Source organism: Monodelphis domestica, chromosome 2, assembly GCF_027887165.1.
Source record: "Monodelphis domestica isolate mMonDom1 chromosome 2, mMonDom1.pri, whole genome shotgun sequence".
In the NCBI taxonomy this organism is placed as follows: domain Eukaryota; kingdom Metazoa; phylum Chordata; class Mammalia; order Didelphimorphia; family Didelphidae; genus Monodelphis; species Monodelphis domestica.
In genome coordinates, this window is record NC_077228.1 from 132,909,084 (window position 1) to 132,930,783 (window position 21,700).

At 33.8% G+C, this 21,700-nt stretch overlaps 1 protein-coding gene across 14 annotated transcripts in view; it reads left to right on the forward strand.

The window, feature by feature from the left end:
* Nucleotides 1–21,700, forward strand: part of DISP1 (dispatched RND transporter family member 1) — a 303,781-nt gene that overhangs the window by 195,981 nt on the left and 86,100 nt on the right. The window contains exon 1 of one of the 14 annotated variants that reach the window (XM_056815981.1): nucleotides 18,994–19,715. The exons of 10 other annotated variants lie outside the window; for them this stretch is intronic. The gene's annotated coding sequence lies outside the window, so the exon portion shown is untranslated. Of the gene's footprint in view, nucleotides 1–18,993; nucleotides 19,716–21,700 lie in introns of those variants that run through there. 3 more of the 14 variants (XM_056815980.1, XM_007481449.3, XM_001367571.4) reach the window with 3 other exon arrangements.

The following is a 21,700-nucleotide window of genomic DNA, read 5'->3' on the forward strand; positions in this document are numbered from 1 at the left end:
ACTTTTTTTTGTCAGAGGCTAGGAATGATATGAATGAATTATATGCTTTTTTCATAAAATTTAATAATCATTTACTTCTGTGTTTTCATTCTCATGTAAGCCCTTGCTATCATCCTAGATTGCTTTTAAGTCTCCATTTTTGTTGGGTGAGAAAATAGAGAGTCTGAAAAGATCTAGTTATGTTTTCCTGCAACTCTTGGTTGGATCCTGTTTGTTACTTTGTCACCTAATTAATTCTTGAGATAACAGCTCGTTTAACAGTAAGACTTTTGGAAAAGGACACGACATTCCATCCTGTAAAAGGTCAGGATATCGTTCAGCGTAGAAGAAAGAGCATTGACTGAAAGATCAAGCCTTAGTTTTTGTTCCTGCATTGACTGCTTACTGGCTCTGTAACTATAGGCAAGTCACACAGCCTCACTAAGCATAAGCCTTTAAAAAATACATCCAAAGAGGGGTAACTGGGTGGCTCAGTGGATTAAGAGCCAGGCCTAGAGATGAGAGGTCCTAGGTTCAGATCTGACCTCAGACACTTCCTAGCTGTGTGACCCTGAGCAAGTCATTTTACCCCCATTGCCTAGCCCTTAGGGCTTTTCTGCCTTGGAACTAATACATAGTATTTATTCTAAGATGAAAGGTAAGGATTTTTAAAGAAATATAACAAAAAAACCCCCCAAAGAATTTGTATATGAATATGTTTCTTGCTTATCTCAAAGAGTTATTGTGAGGTTAAAATAAGAAAGTAGTTATGAAAACCCTTTGTAATCTGTGCAATATGATCTAGCTGCTAAATGGTCTTGTGTTATTTACTCAAAAAGGTATTCTTACTACAGAGAAAATTCACTTCAAATCAAAGTTTGCCTCATTCTTTTTTCTGTTGTCTGGAGGGTAATTATCTAATTTAATCTTGCCAATATCCTCTTTTCACTTAGCTAAAAAAGCTACGAAATACCATCAAATAACAACTCAAAAGTTAAAAAGAATTAGGAGTGTCATATAGGGAGGGATGAGGTTGCAGGTATTTTTAATTCAGTAAATATTTGTTGAGCTCTTTTTGTATGTATGTCCTAGGCACTGGGGTATATATGAAGTTTAGATATAACATCATCCTTAGCTTCATGTAATTTACAGTATATTCTAGGAGCTATTGACCTTTTTTATGTCCTGGACCACTTTGGCAATCTGGTGAAGCCTTGCCATAAAATAAAATCCATAGGATTACAAAGGAAGACAGTTATATTCAAATTTAATCTTCAAAATATTTTTTAAAAGTTTGCTGACTCAAGGTTAAAAATTTATGATTGAAAAGTATAACAGTTTACAGATTATTTTCTGTAAACTAGACTCTGGAGTCAGGAAGATATGAATTCAAATATGGCCTCAGACCTTTACTAACAGGGTGACCCTGGGCAAGCCACTCTACTTTTGTTTGCCTCCAGTTTTTAAACTGTAAAATGGGAATAATACCATCTACCTTGCAAGGTTGTTGTGAAGATCAAATGAGATAAGTTTGTAAGGCACTCAGCACTGGCACATAGTAGGTAGTATATAGACACTGAATCCCCTATCACATACATTATCTCATCTGATCATCTAAGTTTTTCAAAAGCTCTAGTCAGCTTGGGTTCCTATGTATTCAGCAGTGCATTTGGTATGTGAAGGAAGGAAGAGCTATTTTTTTATTTTTACGGTAGAAAGTCCATTTACCTCCAGAGTTCAAGGAAGTATGATGATTTGCTTAGGCTCATCCTTTTTTTTTTTTTGGATAGAGTTTTGTCTATAAATAGAATTAACAGTTCCTTATGCTGCTTTTTTAAACAAACAAGAATGTAGGGATGGCTTGTATTATATGACAGCTAAAAGTACAAAATACCTAGTTTACTTTGGAAGCCTCTGTATTGTTCTTTTGTGTATAGCAAAGGTGTCAAAGTTGGGGCATGCAGGTCAGCCTACAAAACTCCATGGGCTGTGGACAAATTATAATGGAATTGAGAAACATGTCACAAAATAAATAAAAATGCAATAACACAGATAATAGGAATTTGTGATTTTCTAGAACACTGCGTGTTAACTGACTTGTAGAGACGTCAAATGGAGTCTTGCTGTTTGTAAAGGAATTGTCCAAACCACTATATCTTTAATATAAGACCTAACAGCAAAACCTGAAAATGTCATTTCAATCAAAATAGACATTAAGTAAGTAGTTAATAAAGGACAAATTTTGTTTGTGACTTCACAGTAGCCAAAAAAAAAAAAAAAAACCCAAACCCAAACCAAAAAGCAGTCTGTATGTATGATGATTGGTTTCTGTCTGAGTTTGACTTCAGTATGGTATCACATTAACCTTTTTTCTCCTTGGTTACCCATCACAAACTCCTCAGTTTGCTTTTGTTTTCTCTTGTCTATTTTCTTTCTCCTCACCCTTGACACCCACCCAACCCTGTTTTATTATGTATCACTTTAATATTCACTACCATTTCTCCATTCATCTGCTGGAGGTTTTTTTTCCTTTTCAATACTTCTGCCCCCTATCCTGTTGGATTAAGTTCCTATTACCTTTTCTACTGGCTGAAATATTGGGCCTTTATAAGCTTTCTGCTGATTCATAAACCCCTTCAACTGGGGGTCTTCTCAATCAGCAAAGAAGTATGTTCATGGACTTGGCTTGAACTTTAGATCATCTCTGTGACTTCTCTTTGAAGGTTCTGGTTAACTATTGTAGAATGTTATATACAAGTGAGAAAAATATGAGCACAAAAGGGAAGTGCTTTTAGTACTGGCAATAGAGAATAGTGGTGATTTTAAAAATGCAGTCTGGTGCTCTATTTGGCATTCACAGGAAGGCAGATGGAACATACGTGTATATTCTTAAATTTATTTAATGCCTGTAATGTGTAGTTTGATTCTACTAATAAGAATGCTACAAAAAAATCTACTGGAATTTTTACAAAAACCTTCAGAATATGGTTTATAGCTTAGTTAGATCATAAAAACCAGGACCAATCATAAATTAAAAGAATTTCTTTTGATATTAGAAGAGGTGTGTGATTTTTTCTCCCTTTTTTCTTGGAGCTAGCCAGAACAGCGTTATGGCCTTCAAAACCTTAAGCATAAAATGGTCAAGAGAAAAATTTTAAAAACCAGGCCAAATTCTTCTTGGAAGTATTAACTAGTCAGACAAATTAATGAACACAGCCTTATCTTTCTTGGATAATGATGACGATTAACTTGCACTGAACTCTCACATCATGTAAAAATGTTGGATTTGGCAGGACAAGCATTAGACCCATGTTGTTCAAAGCTGAAAATTTGGCTCTTTGCCCAGTGGTGCATTCTCTATAGGGCTCAGCTTGGTGTCTAATTTAAAAAATAAGTTACATCAGTTCACTGGGATATTAAAATTATCTACAGTTTAATATCCTTTTAATTGTAACAGCTATATTTAGTTCTTTTCTTAGCAATAAGATTTTTGCCATGTTTCATATCTTTCTTAACTAAAACTTTCTAAAACAACAGAACGCATTCACTATAGCTTTAATTATCAGCGTGGTACTTTTCAGGGTAGGCCTTGTGCATAAAGATTTTAAGGTAATGCTCACATTAACATGTGTTATTCAATAGGGCCTACTGACCTAAATGGTTAGAGGGTATTTATTCTAATTTATAGTATTTCTTCATCCTTATTAAATTAGATTCCTATGGAATCATGGTTATTGTTATTAAACCTTTACTAAATCCTGACAGCTCACTAAGTACTATATAAAATGTAGACTTGTTTTCTACAAAATACAATTTTAGTGTAAGCATGGGTATGAGAGAGAGATAGGATGGATATAGCAAGTAGAAAGGTGAAAGAAAAATAGAAAGAACACCACCCCATCTTTGACATAATTATAGTGATCTAGAAGAAGGCTTTCTCCTAAGTAAAGGAATATCAATGAATTGAGATCTAATGTAATTAAGGGGAATACATCATTTTTATAATTTTTTAAATTAAAAACCTATAATTTACCTTCAGTTGTTTACTTATAAAATAGCAACTTTTGTAGGAACTGAAAATTTAAAGTCTTCCACTTCCATTTCATATATTACATTCTGAACCTAAATGGTTTACTGGTCTTAGAGTAAAATTTCTTGTTTTAAAGTTTTCTTCCTTTTTTTTTTTGTAAGCTCAGATTTTAAAGAAAACACTTTGATCTCCTTTGTATATCTAATATTGTTATATATTTTCCCTAATCTAGTGGGTGTGGGCTTACAGTGATGCCAGGTGATCTGGTGGAAATCATTAAAGTCACTATGGGGTTGTTATAAAATTCCCTGTTCCTCTATTTGAAGTTAACTTAGATCAAAGGCACTAGGATTTAAGTTTTTAAAAAAGGAACTTTTTTATTAAAACTTCTTTTAGGGTGAAAAGTATAGAGCACAATTGAACTTTCATATAGTAGAAGCCAGCAGTACCAGATTACTATATACAAATTAAGTTGCTATCCAAAATTGATTAAACTAAATGTATATTACCTCTGTGCTTTGAAGTTGGGATCAGAAGAGCATTTTTCTTGAGATATTGTGCGCATGTTAATAATGAATTTGAGTTGCAGTTTTTCTTTAGACCAATTTAGGCATGTTTCCCTTAAGAGGGAAAGCATCTTGAGCACTCTGGCTTTGAACAATTTCATCCATTTTCCAAATGTTACCATCTTGTTGTGCTTGCCTTCTCAAAAAAGATGCAACTTAGTGACTTGTCTATAGAAATTGTATAAAAAGAGTTTATTAAAATTTATTATGACTAGTTCAACTATATCCTCCCAAAAGATGTCTTAAATATCTTTGCCCTTAGTTTTATACTACTATGAGGAGTTTGTAATAAATAATAAGGGACTATATTGATTGGTAATTGATAAATAACAGATCAGGCAGTTATCTTCTTTCTTCAGTCTTTCCTCCCTCTATACCTCCCTTTCCCTCCCCTCCCCCCTTCCTTCTTCTTCTTCTGGTTTCTCTAAATCAACTCAGGGTGAGTTTATGATGTTTCAGATGAAATACTCTTTCTCTTCTTTATCTTAAGTGAGGGGTTTATTTGGGGAAGACAGAAAAGGATAAAGAATGGAGGTAAGAGGGTTGGGGATTTCCCTAATACTACAGTGAGTCTTAGATTGGAGGATGTTGGAATATAGTTCAATTGAGAGAAATGGCTGATAGGTCTGGAAGTTCACTATCATCAACAGAGCAAGTCAGAGAGATATCTGGACTTTTGTCCTTCTTTCTTCTGCCTTCAAAGTTATCAGACCACCTCTTTTCTGTCTTCAAAGTTAAAAGACATAACCCTTCATTTTGTCTCTTCTCTTCTTCCCTCTTTCAAGGTAACCAGGGTCCACCTCCAGTTGGTATGGCTTCCAACTGCCTATCCTGGTAACATTCCATATCAGAATACATTCATTTGACTGACAGGTCTTCACTCAGCTGTTTCCTGCCTTGTTGCATGCTTTTCCAATCTCTCTTCCACAAGTTGTGATCATGACAATGATTGAGGATTCAATTCCTTTCTTTCTCCAAGATGAAAAGAAGTATGTAGATATGATAGGAGCAATGGCTTCTATTTGGGACAGTTTTTTGGGGAAGAGGGAGAGTGATAGTTTAGATAGATATTCTAGGAACTGATTCTAGGATTACTGTTATTAAAACACCTGCACATTCAGGTGCATTCAGTGCTATTACTGTCCAGTCAGACAACAAGAAAGGTGTTGGTGGTGAAAGAAAATAGAGCTATCTTAACTATCTGAGTAAAGGACACATCCCCACCCAATTCCAGATTGGAGATCATTTTTAAATCTTAGTGACAGTTGTGTTTACTTTCATCCAGGGACTCTGAACTTAATCCCTGGATACTGGGTTTTACTTTTTCCAAAGCAAGTAGGGTGTGGATATGTATTACTAAGATAGCAATTTAGCTTTCAGAAAAATGAATGCTGTATTTGCCTAATATCCCTAGGGATAAGAAGGGAAAGTGCATAATGTCTTATAGGCATGGTTAAGGCCTAGTGTCAGAAATGTAACTTGTAAGTGGATCTGACTTGAAGATGTTAAATGTAGTGCATGGATAGGAATTTTTCATAATTCACCAAGGGCATCTGAAACCAATAAGGGAAGAAGAGAGATGAAAAAAAATCTTGTTGAATGACTGAATAAAGCAGATGGCTTAACTGAATGAAACAAGGAATTTGCTTATTTTTCTTTCTCCTTCTATACTTCAAATGTATAGTCACTTATAATTTTAAAAATAAAACAAATAGAGAATCAGAAGTCCAGTGTTCTTCTGTACTTCTCATGGATTTGATGTTACATAATTAACTTTTTTATTGCTCTTTCACAAAATGATTATAACTGGTTCTTTGTTTCAGATCTTGTAGACGACTTGCGTCATTACTTTCTAAAGAAGGAATTTCTTTGAGGTTCTTTGAAAGAATATTTTCTAAATGCTGGATGTTGTAAGCAATATACTGATAGATGTGATCATTTTCCCCTCTCCTTTTAAAATAAAGGCCATTTTTATGGTAATCTTTCAGCATATTTTTGTCCTCTTTTGATAAAGAAGCCATTCGAATAGCAATACCTTTTTTCTTTGTTCCATTACATGTTTCAGATAGTATTTTCTTTTCAGTAAAATTTTGTACCTGTTTTGTTGCTCTGAAAATCCTCTGAGTATACTCAACATTTATCTCCTTCCTTCCTTCCTCCCTCCCTCCCTTTATCTCTCCCTCTCTCCCTCTCTCCTTACTTCCCTCTCTCCCTCCCTTCTTCCCTCCCTCCCTTCCTTCCTTCCTTCCTTCCTTCCTTCCTTCCTTCCTTCCTTCCTTCCTTCCTTCCTTCCTTCCTTCCTTCCTTCCTTCATTTTCCTTCCTTCCTTCCTTCCTTCCTTCCTTCCTTCCTTCCTTCCTTCCTTCCTTCCTTCCTTCCTTCCTTCCTTCCTTCCTTCCTTCCTTCCTTCCTTCCTTCCTTCCTTCCTTCCTTCCTTCCTTCCTTCCTTCCTTTTCCTTCCTTCCTTCCTTCCTTCCTTCCTTCCTTCCTTCCTTCCTTCCTTCCTTCCTTCCTTCCTTTTCCTTCCTTCCTTCCTTTTCCTTCCTTTTCCTTCCTTCCTTCCTTCCTTCCTTCCTTCCTTCCTTCCTTCCTTCCTTCCTTCCTTCCTTCCTTCCTTCCTTCCTTCCTTCCTTCCTTCCTTCCTTCCTTCCTTCCTTCCTCCCTCCCTCCCTCCCTCCCTCCCTCCCTCCCTCCCTCCCTCCCTTCCTTCCTTCTTTCCTTCCTCCCTCCCTCCCTCCCTCCCTCCCTCCTTCCCTCCCTCTTTTCTCCCAGGCACATATCAAATGTATATGTTTAAGAAGAATACTTTGTAATGATATAAAAATAATAACACTGCAACAGTAGGATTTTTTAAAAGATTTTTAGATACTTGAATGAGTCTAACAATTATTTCTTTAATCTTTATGGTCTGCTATAAAGACTCCATTGCTTTCTTCCATTGTTATTATTGCCTTATTCCTTGTTTTCTTTGAGCAGCCTCAGAGAAAATTTTACTTTGTCTAAACAAATTTCGGAAACCAGACATAACATGAGTTCCATAATTTTGGAACTGTTTGAACTTTAAGCAGAGCAGGCTAATGAATGTGTTTTCAACATATCGTAAGATCACTCCTACTATATATGAAATACTTAACTTTAATGTCTTTTATCTCAAACTTTTAAAAGTTTGGCTAGTGTAAATCTCTCATCTTGCCAAAAATAATATTACCGTACATTACGAAATAGATAAACAAATAAAACTGAATTAGTACTTTTTTGACTCTCCTTAGGACTTTATTCCATATGTATAAGAAAAGTGATGTTATTTGACTTAATCTAAGGATTTGGTAAAGATGACAGGGGGACATTTATGTGTGGGTGCTTAGATTATTACTGTCTAAAGTTTCACTTTAGGGTAAAGTTATCTTTATGTAATTGCATGAGAAAAGCTAGTAAATATGTGTCCAGAGGTAAACACAGAAGTAGCTTGTTTATCGGGCATTTTAATTAGCTATAATCTCTGAATATTCATTAAATTACTGTAATTTCAAATAAAATTTTCTGGGAAGTTTAAAAGAGGATTCTAATAGACATTGGAGTCAAAGCAGAGAAGCTTTCAGTTCAGGGGTACACCCAGTGCCAGGAAATTTTACAGTGAAGGTATAATATCTTATTTTGAAATCTTGTACTGCAAACTGAAAAGAGGCTTTGGAAGGGCTCCAGAGCCTATGGGTATTTTAAGCTTAACTTCTAAATCATGGCACATCACAAGAAAATGTTTGATAGCCTTTCCTAGGCTCTAGTTTTTTGAGTTATTTCAAATATGACAATTTGTTTTGATTCTAGACTATAAAATGTGAGGTGTTCAGCCTCTCCCGTTTCTCCTACTCCCAGAAAATACAATGAATCTCTTATACTTTGGGAAAGGGTAGATGAAGGAATTGCTCTGATTCTGTTTGTGCTACTGTGGGAAAGAATAAATGTTAGAAGAATTTAAATGCCCTGAGTTTTAGCCATTTTTAGATTAGATTACTTTTTATACATCTATTCCAGGTAGGTTCTTTTTCCCCTTAATTTTCTGCATTTCTGTTATATGCTTACATTGGTGGGTCTATATCAATGTTTTTGTCTTTACTTAAGAGTATTTCTAGGTAGTCTTTCAAAATACCCCCTCCCCCCCCCGAAACTATAAGCTATAGAATTGTTTTGTTTTGTTTTGTTTTGTTTTTTGCTTCACAATAAAAATTCTGTCTTATATTTCTTTTGAGAATTATCTTTAGGGGATAGTTTGGTTTTTGGTAACCCCAATGTCTTATTAAATATTCCTTCTTTAGCATAAAACTCTGAGCACAATATTAGGAGTTTTGGTTAAGTAAATTACATTCTTCAATAGTAAAGTCTTTCTCAACTGAAAAATAACATACACAGAACTTCTAGTTCTCCAAACCAAGATAAAGGTTTGCTGTTATTGTTTAGTTGTTTTCAGTTTGGTTTGACTCTTCATTACTTTTGGGGGGTTTTCCTGACAAAAATACTGGAGTAGTTTGCCGTTTCCTTCTCCAGCTTATTAATATAGCTGAGGAGACCAAGGCAAACAGGGCTAAGTAATTTGCCAAGGTCATACCACTAGTAAGTTTCTAAGGCAGAATTTGAACTCAAGTCTTCCCACCTCCAGGTTAAGCACTGTATCTACCGTACCACCTAGCAGCCAAAGCTAAGCTTTAATTGACTATGTTGCTGAAGATTCCTACCTTATTTCCCAAGATGTTGTCTTATTACAGAAAATGTTTTTACTATTGAAAAAAATCTTTATTTCTAATTGAGCAGAAAGACCAGGTATTATATTACCTACAAACATATACTCCATTATTTTTTAGATTTTGTTATATAGATTTCCCTATCATGTTAATTTCTAACTTTAGATTCTTTCTATTAATGCCAAGAAAAAAAATTTATGTTAGATATTTTTAGTTTGTTTAGTTTGTTTAGCATCAGAGAAGTCTGTATATTGGTTGCTTGAGTGACCTCTACTGGAATGGGGAATGGCAAAGAATATTGTAGATATCTTTGATACATATGAATTCAATAAATGGAAAGTTGGGGAACACATTCATACAGTAAAATTTACCTTATGGAATTTTGAACCTTTTTCTTTGCTCTCTAAATGCAGCTACTCTTACCACTATCATAGGTAGTTAGAGTGATATTTAGTGACTCTGAGGGGAAAGCATCTTTAATTTTTTTAAGTTAGTAGAAAATTGGGTTTTATGTATAGCATTTTAAATATAATTTTTTAGGAATATACTTTTTCTTATAATAATAATTAACATTATATGGTATTTTAAGGTTTTTAGAGTATTCTACTTAAATTATATCAATTGATCTCACCCATCAAAGCATACTATTATTAAAGATAAGAAATTAAGGAACAAAATATTGTGATTTTCATGGTATTAAAGGATTTCAGAATTTGAAGGAACCTCAGAATTCATCTTGTTCTATCCAGTATCTGAAAAATCTTGTCTCTGTCACTTACTACATTTGTGATTCTGGGCAAGTGTTTCAGTTCTCTGTGCCTCCAGTTTCTTCATATGTGAATTGGGAATGATAGTACTGTATTATTGCTGGCCCTCCTTCCCTCACCATATTTGTTGTGAAGAAGTTACTTCCAACTTTAACATGCTATAGAAATGGAAATCTTTTTGGTGGTGGTGGTAGTAGTGGTAGTGATGATTTAAATGCATTACTATTAAAATAACTGAAAATTCTGGGGAAGTTTATTTTTTTAAGGTAAGAAATTCTCTGAAATCCTACTTATATTCTTAATTTGTTTAGCAAATTCTTTTCCTTCTTACATGACATAGAAGCAATTTTCAGTCCAGTTTTCCATTTCTCATAAATTCCTAATTAGTTGATCTTAGTTAATTATATTTTATCATACTCATCTATTTCCCTCACATTGAAAGCAGTCTTCCAAAACAGAAGATATTCATTATGGCATTATCTAGCAAAAACAGGATGCAAATAATCTATTTAGTAATGTATAGAAAGTTACTTTAGCGAAAGTTCCAAATAAGCATGTATTAAATTGAATGAATGTCAATTCTGTAGTTATTTTTAATAACAAACATCTATTCATTTGTGATTTCACAAGGTCAGGGCTAGAGTTGTAACTAGACTAGAATACTAAAGCTTTTTTTTTTTCCAGAATATCAACATCTAGAAAAGTTTTTCACCATCCATGTTCCCTCAAACCATCCTTGTATTATGGACCTGTGCCATGTAGCAGAGCTGTTCCCTCCTCTCTCTAGCCCATGGCTGATGTTTTCAGAGCCCAGTCACTTTCATTTAGTACCTCCTATCCTAGGCCCACCTTTCCCCATTGCTGTGTAACATATACCTAGTATTCCCCACTTTCATATTAGGATTTCAAGGGACACAAGTTGTCTTTTGGGGATGGGTCTCTCCTTGGGCAGAACTGTATGAAACAAGACAAATGGTGCTACCTCATCTTCATTCAACTGAGCTTGTCTTTTTGACAAAATTCTTATTATAACTCCTTTCAGAGGTGTCACTGAGGCCTTAATTTAATTTATGCTTAATTTTCAAAATGCCTATTGTATATGATATTCAGTGCATAGGAAGTAGTGATATACAAAGTTTAGGTAAAACCTGGCAACTAGCTTCAGTAAAAACATAGATTATTGGGACATGATTTACAGAACTATAATCAGATCATAGAACCTCAGGGTTGGGAGGAATCTCAGAATTAGCCAGCTCAACTAATGCTTAAACAGGAATTGATTATACATCCTCTATAAATGGTCATTACCTTTGGCAAATTCTTTATCTCTCAAGGAAGCTCTTTCTATTTTTGTTCAGCAGTAATCATTAGGGAGTTTGTCCTTAAATTGAACTGAAATCTACATCCCTGCAACCTAACCTGACGTTCTGAGTTTTGCTCTCTAGGACTGAGTCTTCCTTATGACAGCCCTTTAAATACTTAAAAAAAACAACCCTTCTTACCTTCTGTCTTAGAATTAATTCTATGTATTGATTTCAAGGCAGAAGAGTGATAAGGGCTAGGCAATGAGGGTTAAGCGACTTGCCCAGGGTCACACAGCTAGGAAGTGTTTGAGACCAGATTTGAAACCAGGACCTCCTGTCTCTGAGCCTGGCTCTCAATCCACTGAGCCACCTAGCTTCCCCCTCTTTAAATACTTTAAGACGACAGTCATGTCCACTAAGTCTTCTATTTGATTACCTAACCATTCCCAGTTCCTCCAAATAATCCTTGTTTCACATAGTTTTCGAGTCTCATTATCATTCTGGTATGTTTTCTTTGGATGTGAACTCTGTCCTTCCTAAATGTATTTTTCAAGATAGAACTCAGTGTTTTTAATATCTTAGAACCAGGTGAAAGCACAATGGAATAATCAGTTTCCCTCTTCAGGGCATTATGCTTCCATTAAAGAAGCTCAGAAGTATGCTAATTTTTTTATCCTGTTATGTCATACTATAGGCTCAAGGTAAGCTTTAACACATATTAATATGTTAATTATTATTAACAATATTAATTACACACATTTATCCAGTGCTTTAAGTTGTACAAACTGTTTTACTTCAGTTTGCATTATGTATCATAACTATTATTCCTCCCATTTTCATAGGAGGAAAGTAAAACTTGGAAATCAACTTGACCAATGTAATTCAGAGTAGAAGTTACATTGAGTTAGGTGTGACTCAATCCGAAATCTCCCCTGATTGATAGTTTGGTGATCTTTAAGTTGTTTTTAGTCTATGTTCCATTCCTGGAACTGACAGTCAGCCATCTCATACAGGCACATTTCTGTGACAAAAATCCAGAGAGACAGCACGATGTCATCACACCATAGTATGGTATTCTTCAGCCACCCAAGCAGCTCATATGATGTGGGATTGACCAGCCTTTGGGCTTCGACCCGAGCTTCTATTCAGCCATTCAGGAAGGCCTTTGTTGGGATGGGTTGATTATTAGGTGTTCTATTTTCCACATCACTTACCTGATAACTGCCTTTCTCCAACCAATGAAATACAGTCAGATCAAGACTGTTACCATCACCTAAAAACAATCAGGGATATGTTAGAGTCAGTTCCCATTGGATAAGAGAATTGATTGTTAAAAATTCATCCCGAGCAACACATCAGGGCCTTATTGTTGTTGGTTGTCTAGACTTAAGCAAGTAATAGAGAAAATATTAATAATGCAGATTAAACATTAAAGTATGTTATAAGTAGCCCCCCCCCCCCTAAAAAATAAAAAAGCCAGTTGTTAAACATTTACCAGTACACCCCTGGGTAAACCCATTAATCATACAGCTGTTTGGGGGGAATTAGATAAGGAGTTAAGGAGAGATGAGTAAAATGATTATTGAGCAATCAAGTTACATTTGAGATTAGATAGCATTGTAGTGAACCCAATCAGTGAAACAGTTTAACTTTCTCTAGCTTAGAGCTTTAAGCAAGTAAAGGATCAGAGGACTAGCAAGGGCATCACTGAAATTTCTGATTTCATGGTACATAAAGGGAAGGCAGACAAGTGAAGCCAAAAGAATAGGATGTTTGTCTATAAGAAAACAGAACTGGATATCACCATGAAAACAGTATAAAGACCAGGTTCAGTAGGCTAATATGAGGTGGAGCAAAAAAGAAAGGAAGTTATGGTCAGAAAAGAGGCCTAATAAAACAGAGGAAATCTGAATATATTGGTAGATTGTAGGAAAATCCTAAAGTGAAATAGATAGCAAGGCCACTGAAGTTGAGGAAACTGAGAAAATTAAAGGTTATTATGTCTAAATGGATAACCACCAGTATGGTGTATTAGAAAAAGAAGTCTGAGGACTGGGGGCAAATTCTTGCTCCCTGTATCACTGCTCTTTTAACTATGGGCAAATCATCTCACTTATGTAAACCTAATTTCTGAAACTATAAAATGGTTGGACCAGGTGACCTTTAATTATCTAGTTTAAAACAAATAAACATGTTTTTAAGTTGCTAGCATTGTTTAAGTCTAAAAAGGGCACTAACCCCCAAATCATACTATATATAGTACATGAAATGCTTTGTGAAGAATTCACAGAATTCCAAGTTATCTTCCCTAGTTTTATTTTTCTCTTTTCTCACATGCTCTTAGCCTTTCTCCCTACTTCCTTCTTCCTTCTAATCTCTCTTCTCCCTCCTCCCAATAAGCAAACGATTGACTATCATGATTTAAAGTAATTATGCACACATTTTTCTTGGCATCCAGATCAAATTTAAAATCAGCAATATATGCAGCATGGCCCAGATAGGTGATAGGGGCAGATATGGGACTTACTGATGGAACATAAATGTTTCAAGTTAAGATTGGAATGAGAGAGAACAGAAATTTCCTTTAACTTTAATAGCCTTTCAAGAAATAGTATGTATTTGGCCTAGTCTTATGGTAAGGTGATGTCAACATAATGGATTCTCACGCCTTTTATCTGTTTTGTGTGTTTCTTATATTTCCAAGCACTAGAACTTTTGTTCTGTTTTCCATTTTACTGGCTGACCTCCCACTTGCATAGTTTAAACTCCCTAACTCCTCCCCCCCAATCATGACATCTTTTCCTTCCACTTGAAAATGAACTTGGAGCACAATTACATTTGGCCAGATTCTGGAGTTTTTCTGACTCCCTTTTGAATTGCCTTCCCAAACTTAATGTCCCAGCTTGTATGGTCTGTTTAGTTCTTAGATTTCACAATGTGCTAATGTGCATAATGACTTTGAATGGCTAGGAAGAAGTGTCATAACTAGAGTTCCTCACAAATGTGTAGCTTTTAAATTGTCAGGTGAAAGAAATATACATGATTTTGTAGGGATAATGCTTTCTGAAAAGTTTTTATTTTTTCCTCATTAGCTTGGTGTCTTTTTTTTCTTTAGGATCTTCATCAGAATTTTGCACATGTGCTTTTCAGAAATAATCCAGATGTGGCCAGTGAAATCTGGATTTATTTTCTTCTATTAATGTTGACATTCCATTCATGAAAACTAAATTCAGAATTGTTGTTTGAAAAAAGTTGAACATATCAGGTTATTTATTTTGAGCCTGACTAAAGACCTACTTGTTATTTAGTGATAAGTATTTAATCACTGAAAAGTGTCACATTCAAAGCTCATTATTTAATTATGTTTAAAATACAGTTAAAGGTTGTAAAAATACCTTATTCAGAATTTCAAGTGTTTGATATACTGATATTGATCTTAAACTCCCAATGTATATTTTTAAAAAAGAAGACTGGAAAAAATACTTTTCTTCAGAAGCATTTTATTGATTTCCCCCCCCTGAAACTTGTAGTCCTAACTTACAAATAAGCAAAAACTCCACTTAGTTAATAATGTAGGTGCATTAGCACAGTCATTAACAAATTGATATTGACAATACATTTTATTTTTGAAAATAATAAAAATCAAGATAACCAGATATTTTCTTAAATTTGTTATATTAATAACAATATAGAAAGTCATTTTAAATTGACCCTAGTTGTAAAAGGACTGTTGATGTAGACCTTCCTTCACTTTTGGTAATTCAGTATGATACTTTATAAGTGAATATTTGTTATGTTACATAGATTATGTTATGTTAAAATACTTTGTAAGTCCAAAAACATTTATTAAATACCTATTTTGTGCCAGGAACTGTGCTAAGTGCTAAGGATGTAAAGAAAGGAAAAAAAATTATTTTTTGCTCTCAAGGAGCTCATAGTCAAAGGAGGAGCCAACATGCAAACAAGATTTATAGTAAGATTTCATTTTTCATGAACTCAACACATGTGAATTTGGGTATAAGTGACTGGCAATCAGAAGCAGCTAAAGCTAGAAAAAGATGTAAAATAAAATTTTTTAATTACATGCCAAATCTATCCCATTTCCCCAAATGCATAAAGTTTTGCAACAGTTAGTCCAATTGTATTCATTCTAGCTCTGAGAAATGTTGGTGTGAGTCATTATGTTGTTCCATACTAAAAGTTAGTTCTAGTGTCAGTCATTATTGGAGTTCTCACTTATAACAAGTCATGTCCATATCAGAGCAGTGCTTCTCTTTGTTTCATTAATGTTATTTATTTGTAATGATGGCCCCAACGTACAAGAGTAGTGATGCTGGTAGCACTGATAAGCCTAAGAAAAGTTGTAAAGTGCTTATACAAACAAAAAATGTTTGTATAAGAAATAATTATTAAATAATGAGATTTGCTTTTATGTGCAATTTTCTTCTTAGGATAGGCCTTACACTATATTGGCCATATAAAAGGATGTCCTACACTATGTAGAATTAATGTTAGAGTTAATCAACAGAGTAGGCTCTAGCTTCACCCTCTCTCCAACCTCTTTAATGATCATATAATCATACAATGTTGTTCTTGGAAGGGATCTTAGGAGTTATATATATATATATATATTTATATATATATATATATATATATATATATATATATATATATATATATATATATATATATATATAATTCAGTCCCTCCATTTTACAGATGAGGGAGCAGTTCCAGAACAGGCACATACTTTGTTTAAAGCCACAAGGCAAGTTAATGGCAAAGTCAAGATCCAAATGTGGGTCCTTCTCCTCCATTGATAATTCTGATTGTTTCATTGCCATGGCACAATAGAAAAAGGCATGTAGATAATGGGACCTGAAAAAAGATGACAATTATTTCCATATAACCCTGGAAGAAGGATAGAGAGTAGGTATGACCATAGAATTCTATGAATAAAAAGTAAGATATTTAGTTTTTAAGTTTTAAAAGATAAGAAATGTCAAAAAATGAATAGAATCGGGGCAACTAGATGACTCAATGGATAGAGATTCCAATCTTGAGATTGGAAGCCCTGGTTTCAAAACTGGCCTCAGAAATTCTTAGCTGTGTGACCCTGGGCAAGTCACTTAACCCCAATTGCCTAGCATTTATTGCTTTTTTGCCTTGGAACCCATGCTTAGCATCAATTCTAGGATAGAAGGTAAGGGTTAAAAAAATGAATAGGATGATTGGAAACAGACTGGTTTGTTATTTATAGATAGCAGTGTACAGTATAACAGAAAACCAGAAGTGTAATTTAAAACTGTATGTTTTTTTATATGTGTCCAAGATTCTGCCATAATTTTTTTTCATTTGAAACAGTATTTAAGTTAGCAATATAATGATATACAGTGCAGATTTTAGATTTTTGTTTCTGGAATTTATTTTAAGTGATTAAATTTTTTTTCTCTAATGACTTGAGATCCACAAGTTTCATATCTTTGTATGTAGTGTTATTATCTTGCAAAGACATGTATATAAGAATGGAAGTTATAATAACCTTATTATAAACCAGAGCACCGCAGAAATAGGGGTGGTTTTTTAATTAATTAATGAAATAAATAAATTAATTTAATTAATCCTTTTAATAGGATTAATAAATAGCCTCATTTTAATTTGAGGATCCCAGTACCTCAGTGTTGGCGAAGACTTGAGAAATCATCAAATAATGATAAGTTTTAGAACTCAAAGATAATTTGAAGATCATCTAGTCTAGTCCTTTTATTTTTCATAGGGGAAAAAAGAGGTGAAGTTTGAAGGTGTAACTTGCTCAGGACTATATAAACTGTTGGAGATAGACATTGAACCTTTTGTCTTTGGAATTTCATGTGTTTACAATATTTTAAAGACTTTGAAACCTAAAATTAGAGTGATTTTTTTTTATTTTGGTAAATATCTACTTATACCTTGTTTGTTTTCTGTAGATGGTTTAAAAAAACTGCTTGCCAAAATTATTTTCATAATGTCACCAGGATAACTAAAGTGTATATAGATTTTTTTAGACTTGCAAAGCACTTTATGTATTTTACTTTGGGCAATAGAAGCTGCTCATTAGTTTCAAGTTCAACTGAACTATATATAACATTTAATATAAATTAAAAACAAATTTCAACAAAAATGCTCAAATAAGCACATTAAACAAGGTTTAAAAAAATCTTACCAAAGCCCCCTACCTTTTAACAAAACTAAACCACACAAATTAACAAAAACAAGAAACAGTCATATAAAATGCTTTTTTTCTTTTACCTTCCAGGCCTCTTCTAAATTTTTCAGACTTTGTCTCTATTCTCTTACTTTTGCTCCTTTAAAAAAATTTGGTTGTAATCAAAATGTATATAGTTGCTTGCAACTGTCTCAGCTTATGTAGTTTTTAAAAATAATTTTCTTATATTTAATATTTTTCTCTTTTTTGGCATCATGATATTAATTATGTTAATGTGTTATAATTTATTCAGTCATCTTCCAGTTGTTAAACAGATAGGTTGTTTTGAGCTTTTTGGAAAGCTATAGAGTATCTATGAATACTTTTGCATATAAAAAAAGTCTTTTCCTTCTTTTATGAGTTTTTTATGATAGTCTTATGAGTAGAATAGCTTGGTCAAAAGATATGATACATTTTATAATTCTTATTTACAAATATGTTCCTCAAATGTTTGCCTGCATTCATATTCATAGTAATAATGTATTAAAGTCACTGTTTCATAAAAGTCTTGCCAACCTTAAGATTTTTTGACATTTTTGCTATTTTAATGTAATTTACATTATTACATATATTCGATTACATATTACAATAATATACATTATTACATATATTATAACTCTAATTAAAGTGACATATTAAGGTTTTCTTGATTTTTATTTCCCTGATTTTGAACATCCCTTTATCCACTTCCTAGCTGTTGGTATCTCTTCCTTAGATTGCCTATATTTCCTTTGATTACTACTTTATTGGAGAATGTGTATTATTGAGCATTTTATATGTATGCAGCCATCATCTCTTAATAGCCATCCAGTGTATAGTATGTTTGCTTCAAATATTGTTCTCAACCTTTTTATGTTCACTTTAAAGACTTTTTTGTTGTGTAAAAATCCTTTTATATAAGCAAAACAATTGATTTTTGTCTCCAGTGATGTCATCTACTGATTAGAATGCTCCTCCTCTTCCATAGTTGAGACAAATAAGTTTATTATTCCTTTTTCTTCCAGCATTTCCAAAATAATTTGGAAAATATTTAGATGTGATTAGGGTAGGATTTATATGATATGAGGTTCTTTTTGAATGAAATTCTTCTTTTTGAATGCAATCATTTAATTTTCCCAGTAATTTTTATTAAGCTGATTCCATTTCTCAATGTTTTATGAGCATCTGAACTATTGCCCACTGCTATTGATTTCGCCTCTGAGCTCTGAGCAGTAGTTTTGAGATTACTTGAGAATTTATTTTAATGTTGTGGTTGTAGGGTTTTTAGTAATTCTGGAATTAAAGGATCCTAAATTTACAAAGTAATTAATGAAAGATTAACTTACTATTATTTTTTAGGAAAAAAAAACAATTTTAACTTGTTCATCTAAGAATTTCTTTCTTAAAGACAATGACGTCCTATCCCTTTAAAAATAGTAGATTCTGTTTTGAAAATGCTCTACCCTGAAATGATGAATATAATAGTTATTTGTAACAGAAGCATCCCTGAAGTATGGAAATAAGCAACTGATTTGTGTGATGTAAATGTATTGTCTTAAGTGCCCAGAAAACCTAGCCTGCAACACTTAAAGTTAGTCTTAGCAAGCAAAGAATAAACTCATCTAACATGGCTTTACTCAGCTAAGCAACTTTAAATAAAAAAGATCAAAGGCGGTTATAACTAAAAACAGCATTTTGTGCAGCTTCCCTGGAGAAGCAGGAAGAGGCTAGAAATTACATGTCACCTTCATATCCTGACTTGCTGACCTTGTGCTAGGATCAAGCCCCTCAGTATGCCAGCTGTTACCATTATTAAGACCTTGCCCCTAGGGGTTAAGTAGGAGAAAAACTCTCCTGTCCTATAGGAGAGCAAACACTGGAAGTTCCAGCCCCTTAACATGCCTAATTCAAGGCAATCTGCATGTGCTTGTCATTCAGCCTTGTCTCCCGGCATTGTAAAGGCAGCTCTGGCCAACTTTGCTTTTCTGTTGTGTGGCTGCTGCTCTTGCTGCTACTGGGGTTGTTCCTGCAGTCATTTGCAAATCAGACAGCCTGGAGAAGGCAGCCTGGAGAGATCCCCCGGTGAAGTTTCTTCATTAGCTGAAAGGTAGTAAGTACATTTATTCTTGTTTTGAAACATGTGCATTTCTTACTTGGAATTGAACATCCAGCTTTGTTCTATGTGCTGGCCATGGGAATTCTGCATTTCAAACTCCCAGAGCCCACGCATTTACCAATGTAAACTCTGAACGAATGCATTTAAATCATCTTGAGTTTATTTGAATTACAGTCTTACACTGGGAGATAATGTAAGCAGAGTTTTTTGGCTGGTCAGAAAGTTCCGTGTGCATGGAGCTGGGAATAGTATAAGGGACCTTACCCGTTCTTAGAGTAATAGATAAAAAGCAGTCTAAAACCATTTCAGGCTTTGTTCCCCTTGTTAAATGTTCTCTTGACCACTCAGGAAAGAAATAAAAGTAGAAAATTAGGGAAGGGATAGTAAATTTGGGAGTCCGTATTTGTCAAAGATGTAGTGAATTATTTATGTTTTCCAGTGTGTAAAAATGGTATCTTGGTGCAGATGCACTAAGAGTTGGGAGCTGCTCACACAGTAAGCTTAATTCCATTAAGTACATTCCATCAGGCCAAATACACTGATTGTATGTGAGTTCTTTTAAATGATTAAATGTTACCAGTGTTGTAATTTTGACAATACTATTTCTAAAGCACCACTTAGTTGTTCCTTGAATTAGAAGAAAGTCAATTTGTATATCATTTTGTATTTATTTTAAAAATGAAAACAAGTATTTATATGTAAGCTTTAAAAATCTATACTTAGTTCAGGTGTCAGAAAAATTTACAGTCTGTATTAATTCATGGGATTTTTCCCCTGTTGGGCTAGTAGTATGTAAGAGTTTGGAGTGGGGGGCTGGGGGGAAGACAGTACTGATAGAGGTCAATGAAAAAACACTAAAGCGTTTTTTTAAAAATTTATTAACCTATTACATACCAGTCTGACAACCCTTTTAGCAATATTCAAGGATACTGACCAACTTCAAGACTCATTTTTACAATTACAAAAAATCTCTATAAGTACAGTATGTGAAATATCATTGAAAGAAATAGCATAAAATGTATCCCATTTTTGAACAAAGTAACATTGTTTTAGATTATGGAGCTCATAATTATGAAAACTTCAATTCTCTTTGATGGATGGTAATGGAAAGCCACTAAGCTATGTAAATAAGCTTTAAAGTTATGACAGTGTTTTGCTTGTAGGCAGTGGATTTTACCACTTTCCTTGTTCTTAAGTCTACTGAGCTATTTCTACTTTAAAAAGTTTACATAATGACTTTCTTTTCCTCCTGTTTATTTTTTAGTTCAGGTTTAAGTATTAGAATATTTGAATGGCCCCAAATCCTGCTTGCTCAATTAAAACCTTTTTTTTTTAACTATTTGTTAAACCATGGGAAAACAAGGCAGGGAGTTTTTTTGTGATTTACATATCTGATCCTTGGTCTAAAAAATGAACCACATTACACTCACTACAGAGGTGTAATATTGAGCTGCTGATATTTATTATAAATAGAATATAATTATATGCAATTGATTATATTATAATAATATAAAATGTAATGAATTATATATATACTTTAAACTTTTAATTTAGAATCACTATGAATATATCTCTGTGGCAAATTTGCTACCGGACAGCATAACAATTAGTCTTTTTTAACAAATGTATTCATCCCATCATTTGTATCATAATCTAATACAAAAAACTGAGAAGTTTTTCAAAATGTTATGTATGGGACAGAGAAATCTTATTTATACAAACAGCAATTGCAATTTTCCTTTTAGTTATGTTGACTTTTATTTTAGCTCTCTCAACTGCTACTAGCTGTGGAGATTGAAGGTAGTGTGACAATTTCACTGAAGTCATTTGGAGGGAGATCCAGCTCAGAAGGGGGTTGACATAAGGACCATGTGAAAATGCTGGTCTCAGAAATGTTTAATTTCTGCCCCAGAGCAGGAAATAATAAGTCAAGGCTTCCAAGGCAAAGTCAGATTCTTAACATATAAACTCTTTGGAAG